The sequence below is a fragment of the Toxotes jaculatrix genome, chromosome 19 (assembly GCF_017976425.1).
Source record: "Toxotes jaculatrix isolate fToxJac2 chromosome 19, fToxJac2.pri, whole genome shotgun sequence".
Classification (NCBI taxonomy): Eukaryota; Metazoa; Chordata; class Actinopteri; family Toxotidae; genus Toxotes; species Toxotes jaculatrix.
In genome coordinates this window covers 8602525-8614545 of record NC_054412.1, presented here as the reverse complement: position 1 = coordinate 8614545, position 12021 = coordinate 8602525, and the positions used below count along the sequence as shown (strand labels likewise).

General features: G+C 29.5%; 1 protein-coding gene across 3 annotated transcripts in view; it reads right to left on the bottom strand.

Moving 5' to 3' along the window:
* The window catches only part of LOC121199207 (nesprin-1-like), a 72430-nt gene that overhangs the window by 20347 nt on the left and 40062 nt on the right, over positions 1 to 12021 (bottom strand). The window lies entirely within an intron of this gene.

Below are 12021 nucleotides of genomic sequence, written 5' to 3'. Positions count from 1 at the left end.
TTTATGACATTTTGAGGTCGAAAAATTTTTTGACTTTTTTTGCTCGAAAAAAACGCCATACTATACTATGACGTTTTTTATGACATTTTGAGGTCGAAAATTTTTTTGACTTTTTTTGCTCGAAAAAAACGCCATACTATACTATGACGTTTTTTATGAAATTTTGAGGTCGAAAATTTTTTTGACTTTTTTTGGCCGATTTTGACGCCTTACTATACTATGACGTTTTTTATGACATTTTGAGGTCGAAAATTTTTTTGACTTTTTTTGGCCGATTTTGACGCCTTACTATACTCTGACATTTTTTATGACATTTTGAGGTCAAAAAATTTTTTGACTTTTTTTGCTCGAAAAAAACGCCATACTATACTATGACGTTTTTTATGACATTTTGAGGTCGAAAAAAATTTTGACTTTTTTTGGCCGATTTTGACGCCTTACTATACTATGACGTTTTTTATGACATTTTGAGGTCGAAAATTTTTTTGACTTTTTTTGCTCGAAAAAAACGCCATACTATACTATGATGTTTTTTATGACATTTTGAGGTCGAAAAAAATTTTGACTTTTTTTGGCCGATTTTGACGCCTTACTATACTATGACGTTTTTTATGACATTTTGAGGTCGAAAATTTTTTTGACTTTTTTTGCCTGAAAAAAACGCCATACTATACTATGATGTTTTTTATGACATTTTGAGGTCGAAAAATTTTTTGACTTTTTTTGCTCGAAAAAAACGCCATACTATACTATGACGTTTTTTATGAAATTTTGAGGTCGAAAAAAATTTGGACTTTTTTTGTTCGAAAAAAACGCCATACTATACTATGATGTTTTTTATGACATTTTGAGGTCGAAAAAAATTTTGACTTTTTTTGCTCGAAAAAAACGCCATACTATACTATGACGTTTTTTATGACATTTTGAGGTCGAAAAATTTTTTGACTTTTTTTGCCTGAAAAAAACGCCATACTATACTATGACGTTTTTTATGACATTTTGAGGTCGAAAAATTTTTTGACTTTTTTTGCTCGAAAAAAACGCCATACTATACTATGACGTTTTTTATGAAATTTTGAGGTCGAAAAAAATTTGGACTTTTTTTGTTCGAAAAAAACGCCATACTATACTATGACGTTTTTTATGAAATTTTGAGGTCGAAAAAAATTTTGACTTTTTTTGTTCGAAAAAAACGCCATACTATACTATGACGTTTTTTATGAAATTTTGAGGTCGAAAAAAATTTTGACTTTTTTTGTTCGAAAAAAACGCCATACTATACTATGACGTTTTTTATGAAATTTTGAGGTCGAAAAAAATTTTGACTTTTTTTGCTCGAAAAAAACGCCATACTATACTATGAAGTTTTTTATGACATTTTGAGGTCAAAAAATTTTTTGACTTTTTTTGCTCGAAAAAAACGCCATACTATACTATGACGTTTTTTATGACATTTTGAGGTCGAAAAAAATTTTGACTTTTTTTGGCCGATTTTGACGCCTTACTATACTATGACGTTTTTTATGACATTTTGAGGTCGAAAATTTTTTTGACTTTTTTTGCTCGAAAAAAACGCCATACTATACTATGATGTTTTTTATGACATTTTGAGGTCGAAAAAAATTTTGACTTTTTCTGGCCGATTTTGACGCCTTACTATACTATGACGTTTTTTATGACATTTTGAGGTCGAAAATTTTTTTGACTTTTTTTGCTCGAAAAAAACGCCATACTATACTATGACGTTTTTTATGACATTTTGAGGTCGAAAAAATTGTGACTTTTCTTGCTCGAAAAAAACGCCATACTACACTATGACGTTTTTTATGACATTTTGAGGTCAAAAAATTTTTTGACTTTTTTTGCTCGAAAAAAACGCCATACTATACTATGAGGTTTTTTATGACATTTTGAGGTCGAAAAAAATTTTGACTTTTTTTGCTCGAAAAAAACGCCATACTATACTATGACGTTTTTTATGACATTTTGAGGTCGAAAAATTTTTTGACTTTTTTTGCCTGAAAAAAACGCCATACTATACTATGACGTTTTTTATGACATTTTGAGGTCGAAAAATTTTTTGACTTTTTTTGCTCGAAAAAAACGCCATACTATACTATGACGTTTTTTATGAAATTTTGAGGTCGAAAAAAATTTGGACTTTTTTTGTTCGAAAAAAACGCCATACTATACTATGACGTTTATTATGAAATTTTGAGGTCGAAAAAAATTTTGACTTTTTTTGTTCGAAAAAAACGCCATACTATACTATGACGTTTTTTATGAAATTTTGAGGTCGAAAAAAATTTTGACTTTTTTTGTTCGAAAAAAACGCCATACTATACTATGATGTTTTTTATGAAATTTTGAGGTCGAAAAAAATTTTGACTTTTTTTGCTCGAAAAAAACGCCATACTATACTATGAAGTTTTTTATGACATTTTGAGGTCAAAAAATTTTTTGACTTTTTTTGCTCGAAAAAAACGCCATACTATACTATGACGTTTTTTATGACATTTTGAGGTCGAAAAAAATTTTGACTTTTTTTGGCCGATTTTGACGCCTTACTATACTATGACGTTTTTTATGACATTTTGAGGTCGAAAATTTTTTTGACTTTTTTTGCTCGAAAAAAACGCCATACTATACTATGACGTTTTTTATGACATTTTGAGGTCGAAAAAAATTGTGACTTTTCTTGCTCGAAAAAAACGCCATACTATACTATGACGTTTTTTATGACATTTTGAGGTCAAAAAATTTTTTGACTTTTTTTGCCTGAAAAAAACGCCATACTATACTATGACGTTTTTTTATGACATTTTGAGGTCGAAAAATTTTTTGACTTTTTTTGCTCGAAAAAAACGCCATACTATACTATGACGTTTTTTATGACATTTTGAGGTCAAAAAATTTTTTGACTTTTTTTGCTCGAAAAAAACGCCATACTATACTATGAGGTTTTTTATGACATTTTGAGGTCGAAAAAAATTTTGACTTTTTTTGCTCGAAAAAAACGCCATACTATACTATGACGTTTTTTATGAAATTTTGAGGTCGAAAAATTTTTTGACTTTTTTTGCTCGAAAAAAACGCCATACTATACTATGACGTTTTTTATGAAATTTTGAGGTCGAAAAAAATTTTGACTTTTTTTGTTCGAAAAAAACGCCATACTATACTATGACGTTTTTTATGACATTTTGAGGTCAAAAAATTTTTTGACTTTTTTTGCTCGAAAAAAACGCCATACTATACTATGACGTTTTTTATGACATTTTGAGGTCGAAAAAAATTTTGACTTTTTTTGGCCGATTTTGACGCCTTACTATACTATGACGTTTTTTATGACATTTTGAGGTCGAAAATTTTTTTGACTTTTTTTGCTCGAAAAAAACGCCATACTATACTATGACGTTTTTTATGACATTTTGAGGTCGAAAAAAATTGTGACTTTTCTTGCTCGAAAAAAACGCCATACTATACTATGACGTTTTTTATGACATTTTGAGGTCAAAAAATTTTTTGACTTTTTTTGCTCGAAAAAAACGCCATACTATACTATGACGTTTTTTATGACATTTTGAGGTCGAAAAAAATTTTGACTTTTTTTGCACGAAAAAAACGCCATACTATACTATGACGTTTTTTATGACATTTTGACGTCGAAAAATTTTTTGACTTTTTTTGCCTGAAAAAAACGCCATACTATACTATGACGTTTTTTTATGACATTTTGAGGTCGAAAAATTTTTTGACTTTTTTTGCTCGAAAAAAACGCCATACTATACTATGACGTTTTTTATGACATTTTGAGGTCGAAAAAAATTGTGACTTTTCTTGCTCGAAAAAAACGCCATACTATACTATGAAGTTTTTTATGACATTTTGAGGTCAAAAAATTTTTTGACTTTTTTTGCTCGAAAAAAACGCCATACTATACTATGACGTTTTTTATGACATTTTGAGGTCGAAAATTTTTTTGACTTTTTTTGCTCGAAAAAAACGCCATACTATACTATGACGTTTTTTATGAAATTTTGAGGTCGAAAATTTTTTTGACTTTTTTTGGCCGATTTTGACGCCTTACTATACTATGACGTTTTTTATGACATTTTGAGGTCGAAAATTTTTTTGACTTTTTTTGGCCGATTTTGACGCCTTACTATACTCTGACGTTTTTTATGACATTTTGAGGTCAAAAAATTTTTTGACTTTTTTTGCTCGAAAAAAACGCCATACTATACTATGACGTTTTTTATGACATTTTGAGGTCGAAAAAAATTTTGACTTTTTTTGGCCGATTTTGACGCCTTACTATACTATGACGTTTTTTATGACATTTTGAGGTCGAAAATTTTTTTGACTTTTTTTGCTCGAAAAAAACGCCATACTATACTATGATGTTTTTTATGACATTTTGAGGTCGAAAAAAATTTTGACTTTTTTTGGCCGATTTTGACGCCTTACTATACTATGACGTTTTTTATGACATTTTGAGGTCGAAAATTTTTTTGACTTTTTTTGCTCGAAAAAAACGCCATACTATACTATGACGTTTTTTATGACATTTTGAGGTCGAAAAAATTGTGACTTTTCTTGCTCGAAAAAAACGCCATACTACACTATGACGTTTTTTATGACATTTTGAGGTCAAAAAATTTTTTGACTTTTTTTGCTCGAAAAAAACGCCATACTATACTATGAGGTTTTTTATGACATTTTGAGGTCGAAAAAAATTTTGACTTTTTTTGCTCGAATAAAACGCCATACTATACTATGACGTTTTTTATGACATTTTGAGGTCGAAAATTTTTTTGACTTTTTTTGCCTGAAAAAAACGCCATACTATACTATGACGTTTTTTATGACATTTTGAGGTCGAAAAATTTTTTGACTTTTTTTGCTCGAAAAAAACGCCATACTATACTATGACGTTTTTTATGAAATTTTGAGGTCGAAAAAAATTTTGACTTTTCTTGCTCGAAAAAAAACGCCATACTAAACTATGACGTTTTTTATGAAATTTTGAGGTCGAAAGATTTTTGGACTTTTTTTGCCCGAAAAAAACGCCATACTATACTATGACGTTTTTTATGAAATTTTGAGGTCGAAAAAAATTTTGACTTTTTTTGCCCGAAAAAAACGCCATACTATACTATGACGTTTTTTATGACATTTTGAGGTGGAAAAAATTTTTGACTTTTTTTGGCCGATTTTGACGCCTTACTATACTATGACGTTTTTTATGAAATTTTGAGGTCGAAAAAAATTTTGACTTTTTTTGCTCGGAAAAAACGCCATGCTATACTATGACGTTTTTTATGACATTTTGAGGTCGAAAAAAATTTTAACTTTTTTTGCTCGAAAAAAACGCCATACTATACTATGACGTTTTTTATGAAATTTTGAGGTCGAAAATTTTTTTGACTTTTTTTGTTCGAAAAAAACGCCATACTATACTATGACGTTTTTTATGACATTTTGAGGTCGAAAAAAAATTTGACTTTTTTTGCTCGAAAAAAACGCCATACTATACTATGACGTTTTTTATGACATTTTGAGGTCGAAAAATTTTTTGACTTTCTTTGCTCGAAAAAAACGCCATACTATACTATGACGTTTTTTATGAAATTTTGAGGTCGAAAAAAAATTTGACTTTTTTTGTTCGAAAAAAACGCCATACTATACTATGACGTTTTTTATGAAATTTTGAGGTCGAAAAAAATTTTGACTTTTTTTGCTCGAAAAAAACGCCATACTATACTATGAAGTTTTTTATGACATTTTGAGGTCAAAAAATTTTTTGACTTTTTTTGCTCGAAAAAAACGCCATACTATACTATGACGTTTTTTATGACATTTTGAGGTCGAAAAAAATTTTGACTTTTTTTGGCCGATTTTGACGCCTTACTATACTATGACGTTTTTTATGACATTTTGAGGTCAAAAAATTTTTTGACTTTTTTTGCTCGAAAAAAACGCCATACTATACTATGAGGTTTTTTATGACATTTTGAGGTCGAAAAAAATTTTGACTTTTTTTGCTCGAAAAAAACGCCATACTATACTATGACGTTTTTTATGACATTTTGAGGTCGAAAAATTTTTTGACTTTTTTTGCCTGAAAAAAACGCCATACTATACTATGACGTTTTTTTATGACATTTTGAGGTCGAAAAATTTTTTGACTTTTTTTGCTCGAAAAAAACGCCATACTATACTATGACGTTTTTTATGACATTTTGAGGTCGAAAAAAATTGTGACTTTTCTTGCTCGAAAAAAACGCCATACTATACTATGAAGTTTTTTATGACATTTTGAGGTCAAAAAATTTTTTGACTTTTTTTGCTCGAAAAAAACGCCATACTATACTATGACGTTTTTTATGACATTTTGAGGTCGAAAATTTTTTTGACTTTTTTTGCTCGAAAAAAAAACGCCATACTATACTATGACGTTTTTTATGACATTTTGAGGTCGAAAAAAATTTTGACTTTTTTTGGCCGATTTTGACGCCTTACTATACTATGACGTTTTTTATGACATTTTGAGGTCGAAAATTTTTTTGACTTTTTTTGCTCGAAAAAAACGCCATACTATACTATGACGTTTTTTATGAAATTTTGAGGTCGAAAAAAATTTTGACTTTTCTTGCTCGAAAAAAACGCCATACTATACTATGACGTTTTTTATGAAATTTTGAGGTCGAAAGATTTTTTGACTTTTTTTGCCCGAAAAAAACGCCATACTATACTATGACGTTTTTTATGAAATTTTGAGGTCGAAAAAAATTTTGACTTTTTTTGCTCGAAAAAAACGCCATACTATACTATGACGTTTTTTATGACATTTTGAGGTCGAAAAAAATTTTGACTTTTTTTGGCCGATTTTGACGCCTTACTATACTATGACGTTTTTTATGAAATTTTGAGGTCGAAAATTTTTTTGACTTTTTTTGTTCGAAAAAAACGGCATACTATACTATGACGTTTTTTATGAAATTTTGAGGTCGAAAAAAATTTTGAGTTTTTTTGCCCGAAAAAAACGCCATACTATACTATGACGTTTTTTATGACATTTTGAGGTCGAAAAAAAATTTGACTTTTTTTGGCCGATTTTGACGCCTTACTATACTATGACGTTTTTTATGACATTTTGAGGTTGAAAATTTTTTTGACTTTTTTTATTCGAAAAAAACGGCATACTATACTATGACGTTTTTTATGACATTTTGAGGTCGAAAAAAATTGTGACTTTTCTTGCTCGAAAAAAACGCCATACTATACTATGACGTTTTTTATGACATTTTGAGGTCAAAAAATTTTTTGACTTTTTTTGCTCGAAAAAAACGCCATACTATACTATGAGGTTTTTTATGACATTTTGAGGTCGAAAAAAATTTTGACTTTTTTTGCCCGAAAAAAACGCCATACTATACTATGAAGTTTTTTATGACATTTTGAGGTCAAAAAATTTTTTGACTTTTTTTGCTCGAAAAAAACGCCATACTATACTATGACGTTTTTTATGACATTTTGAGGTCGAAAAAAATTTTGACTTTTTTTGGCCGATTTTGACGCCTTACTATACTATGACGTTTTTTATGACATTTTGAGGTCGAAAATTTTTTTGACTTTTTTTGCTCGAAAAAAACGCCATACTATACTATGACGTTTTTTATGAAATTTTGAGGTCGAAAAAAATTTTGACTTTTCTTGCTCGAAAAAAACGCCATACTAAACTATGACGTTTTTTATGAAATTTTGAGGTCGAAAGATTTTTGGACTTTTTTTTGCCCGAAAAAAGCGCCATACTATACTATGACGTTTTTTATGAAATTTTGAGGTCGAAAAAAATTTTGACTTTTTTTGTTCGAAAAAAACGCCATACTATACTATGACGTTTTTTATGACATTTTGAGGTGGAAAAAAATTTTGACTTTTTTTGGCCGATTTTGACGCCTTACTATACTATGACGTTTTTTATGAAATTTTGAGGTCGAAAAAAATTTTGACTTTTTTTGCTCGGAAAAAACGCCATACTATACTATGACGTTTTTTATGACATTTTGAGGTCGAAAATTTTTTTGACTTTTTTTGCTCGAAAAAAACGCCATACTATACTATGACGTTTTTTATGACATTTTGAGGTCGAAAATTTTTTTGACTTTTTTTGCTCGAAAAAAACGCCATACTATACTATGACGTTTTTTATGACATTTTGAGGTCGAAAAATTTTTTGACTTTTTTTGCTCGAAAAAAACGCCATACTATACTATGACGTTTTTTATGAAATTTTGAGGTCGAAAAAAATTTTGACTTTTTTTGGCCGATTTTGACGCCTTACTATACTATGACGTTTTTTATGACATTTTGAGGTCGAAAAAAATTTTGACTTTTTTTGCTCGAAAAAAAAACGCCATACTATACTATGACGTTTTTTATGAAATTTTGAGGTCGAAAATTTTTTTGACTTTTTTTGTTCGAAAAAAACGCCATACTATACTATGACGTTTTTTATGACATTTTGAGGTCGAAAATTTTTTTGACTTTTTTTGCTCGAAAAAAACGACATACTATACTATGACGTTTTTTATGACATTTTGAGGTCGAAAAAATTTTTGACTTTTTTTGGCCGATTTTGACGCCTTACTATACTATGACGTTTTTTATGACATTTTGAGGTCGAAAAAAAATTTGACTTTTTTTGCTCGAAAAAAACGCCATACTATACTATGACGTTTTTTATGACATTTTGAGGTCGAAAAATTTTTTGACTTTTTTTGCTCGAAAAAAACGGCATACTATACTATGACGTTTTTTATGAAATTTTGAGGTCGAAAACAATTTTGACTTTTTTTGCCCGAAAAAAACGCCATACTATACTATGACGTTTTTTATGACATTTTGAGGTCGAAAAAATTTTTGACTTTTTTTGGCCGATTTTGACGCCTTACTATACTATGACGTTTTTTATGACATTTTGAGGTGGAAAAAAATTTTGACTTTTTTTGCTCGAAAAAAACGCCATACTATACTATGACGTTTTTTATGACATTTTGAGGTGGAAAAAATTTTTGACTTTTTTTGCTCGAAAAAAAAACGCCATACTATACTATGACGTTTTTTATGAAATTTTGAGGTCGAAAAAAATTTGGACTTTTTTTGTTCGAAAAAAACGCCATACTATACTATGACGTTTTTTATGACATTTTGAGGTCGAAAAAATTTTTGACTTTTTTTTGGCCGATTTTGACGCCTTACTATACTATGACGTTTTTTATGACATTTTGAGGTCGAAAAAAATTTTGACTTTTTTTGCTCGAAAAAAACGCCATACTATACTATGACGTTTTTTATGAAATTTTGAGGTCGAAAAAATTTTTGACTTTTTTTGCTCGAAAAAAACGCCATACTATACTATGAAGTTTTTTATGATATTTTGAGGTCAAAAAATTTTTTTACTTTTTTTGCTCGAAAAAAACGCCATACTATACTATGACGTTTTTTATGACATTTTGAGGTCGAAAAAAATTTTGACTTTTTTTGGCCGATTTTGACGCCTTACTATACTATGAGGTTTTTTATGACATTTTGAGGTCGAAAATTTTTTTGACTTTTTTTGCTCGAAAAAAACGCCATACTATACTATGACGTTTTTTATGAAATTTTGAGGTTGAAAATTTTTTTGACTTTTTTTGTTCGAAAAAAACGGCATACTATACTATGAGGTTTTTTATGACATTTTGAGGTCGAAAAAATTTTTGACTTTTTTTGTTCGAAAAAAACGCCATACTATACTATGACGTTTTTTATGACATTTTGAGGTCGAAAAAAATTTTGACTTTTTTTGTTCGAAAAAAACGCCATACTATACTATGACGTTTTTTATGACATTTTGAGGTCGAAAAAAAAATTTTGACTTTTTTTGCTCGAAAAAAACGCCATACTATACTATGAAGTTTTTTATGACATTTTGAGGTCAAAAATTTTTTTGACTTTTTTTGCTCGAAAAAAACGCCATACTATACTATGACGTTTTTTATGACATTTTGAGGTCGAAAAAAATTTTGACTTTTTTTGGCCGATTTTGACGCCTTACTATACTATGACGTTTTTTATGACATTTTGAGGTCGAAAAAAATTTTGACTTTTTTTGGCCGATTTTGACGCCTTACTATACTATGACGTTTTTTATGACATTTTGAGGTCGAAAATTTTTTTGACTTTTTTTGCTCGAAAAAAACGCCATACTATACTATAACGTTTTTTATGACATTTTGAGGTCGAAAAAAATTGTGACTTTTCTTGCTCGAAAAAAACGCCATACTATACTATGACGTTTTTTATGACATTTTGAGGTCAAAAAATTTTTTGACTTTTTTTGCTCGAAAAAAACGCCATACTATACTATGAGGTTTTTTATGACATTTTGAGGTCGAAAAAAAATTTGACTTTTTTTGCTCGAAAAAACTCCATACTATACTATGACGTTTTTTATGACATTTTGAGGTCGAAAAATTTTTTGACTTTTTTTGCTCGAAAAAAACGCCATACTATACTATGACGTTTTTATGACATTTTGAGGTCGAAAAAATTTTTGACTTTTTTTGCTCGAAAAAAACGCCATACTATACTATGACGTTTTTTATGAAATTTTGAGGTCGAAATTTTTTTTGACTTTTTTTGCCCGAAAAAAACGCCATACTATTCTGACGTTTTTTATGACATTTTGAGGTCGAAAATTTTTTTGACTTTTTTTGCTCGAAAAAAACGCCATACTATACTATGACGTTTTTTATGACATTTTGAGGTCGAAAAATTTTTTGACTTTTTTTGCTCGAAAAAAACGCCATACTATACTATGACCTTTTTTATGACATTTTGAGGTCGAAAAAATTTTTGACTTTTTTGCCCGAAAAAAACGCCATACTATACTATGACGTTTTTTATGACATTTTGAGGTCGAAAAAAATTTTGACTTTTTTTGCTCGAAAAAAACGCCATACTATACTATGACGTTTTTTATGACATTTTGAGGTCGAAAAAATTTTGACTTTTTTTGGCCGAAAAAAACGCCATACTATACTATGACGTTTTTTTATGACATTTTGAGGTCGAAAAAAATTTTGACTTTTTTTGCCCGATTTTGACGGCTTACTATACTATGATGTTTTTTTATGACATTTTGAGGTAAAAAAAAAAATATGACTTTTTTTGGCCGATTTTGACGCCTTACAGCCGCATGACTTTCTTTATGTCATTTTGAGGTCTTACGAAAATATGACTTTTTTTGACATATTTCGACATTTTATACCCGGATGACGTTTTATGACATTTTGAGGTTTTACTAAAATATTACCACACGACAGTCCCCGAGTCCACACAGTGCAACAGCATCTCTAACATTAGCTGCTTCGGTCCTCTATCTGTATCTGCAGTGAGCATAAATCAGAAATTAAGTCATAAGCCAGTGGCAAAAAACGCTAATACATACTAATTAATGCAAACATCCACGTAGAATAGTGAGAAATTTACTTAACGAAAAAACTGCAACACAGACTCCTTCGACGGTCGGTCAGTGTTTTGTTATGACTGTTAGTCAACAGCTCCGTCTTGCTGTTAAATCCTATATGACAGTAACTGGAAAGTCTCTGCACTGTATTACAATAAAAAAAAAATCGATCTCTGGAAATTTAATAATCGACTCATAATCGTCTATAATATACTTGCGATTAATCAATCGATTTTTTTCACCACCTCTAATATCAATCAATCCATAACAGAACCATGTTTTTACATGGTGAAACGAAAAGCCAGGTTTTCTTGTACATTTTTAGCAGATCAACATGATGCGGGGCAGAAAACATCTCGAGAAAGGGAGGGGTGAGGGGTGAGGGGCAGCAACAGATCTTTTCATGTACATGTTAGCAGAGCTGTTGCAAAAGGGAAAAACATTTATGTTAACCATAAAAATAAAGGGGTAGAGAACATCTATGAGAGATCTATTTGTGAATG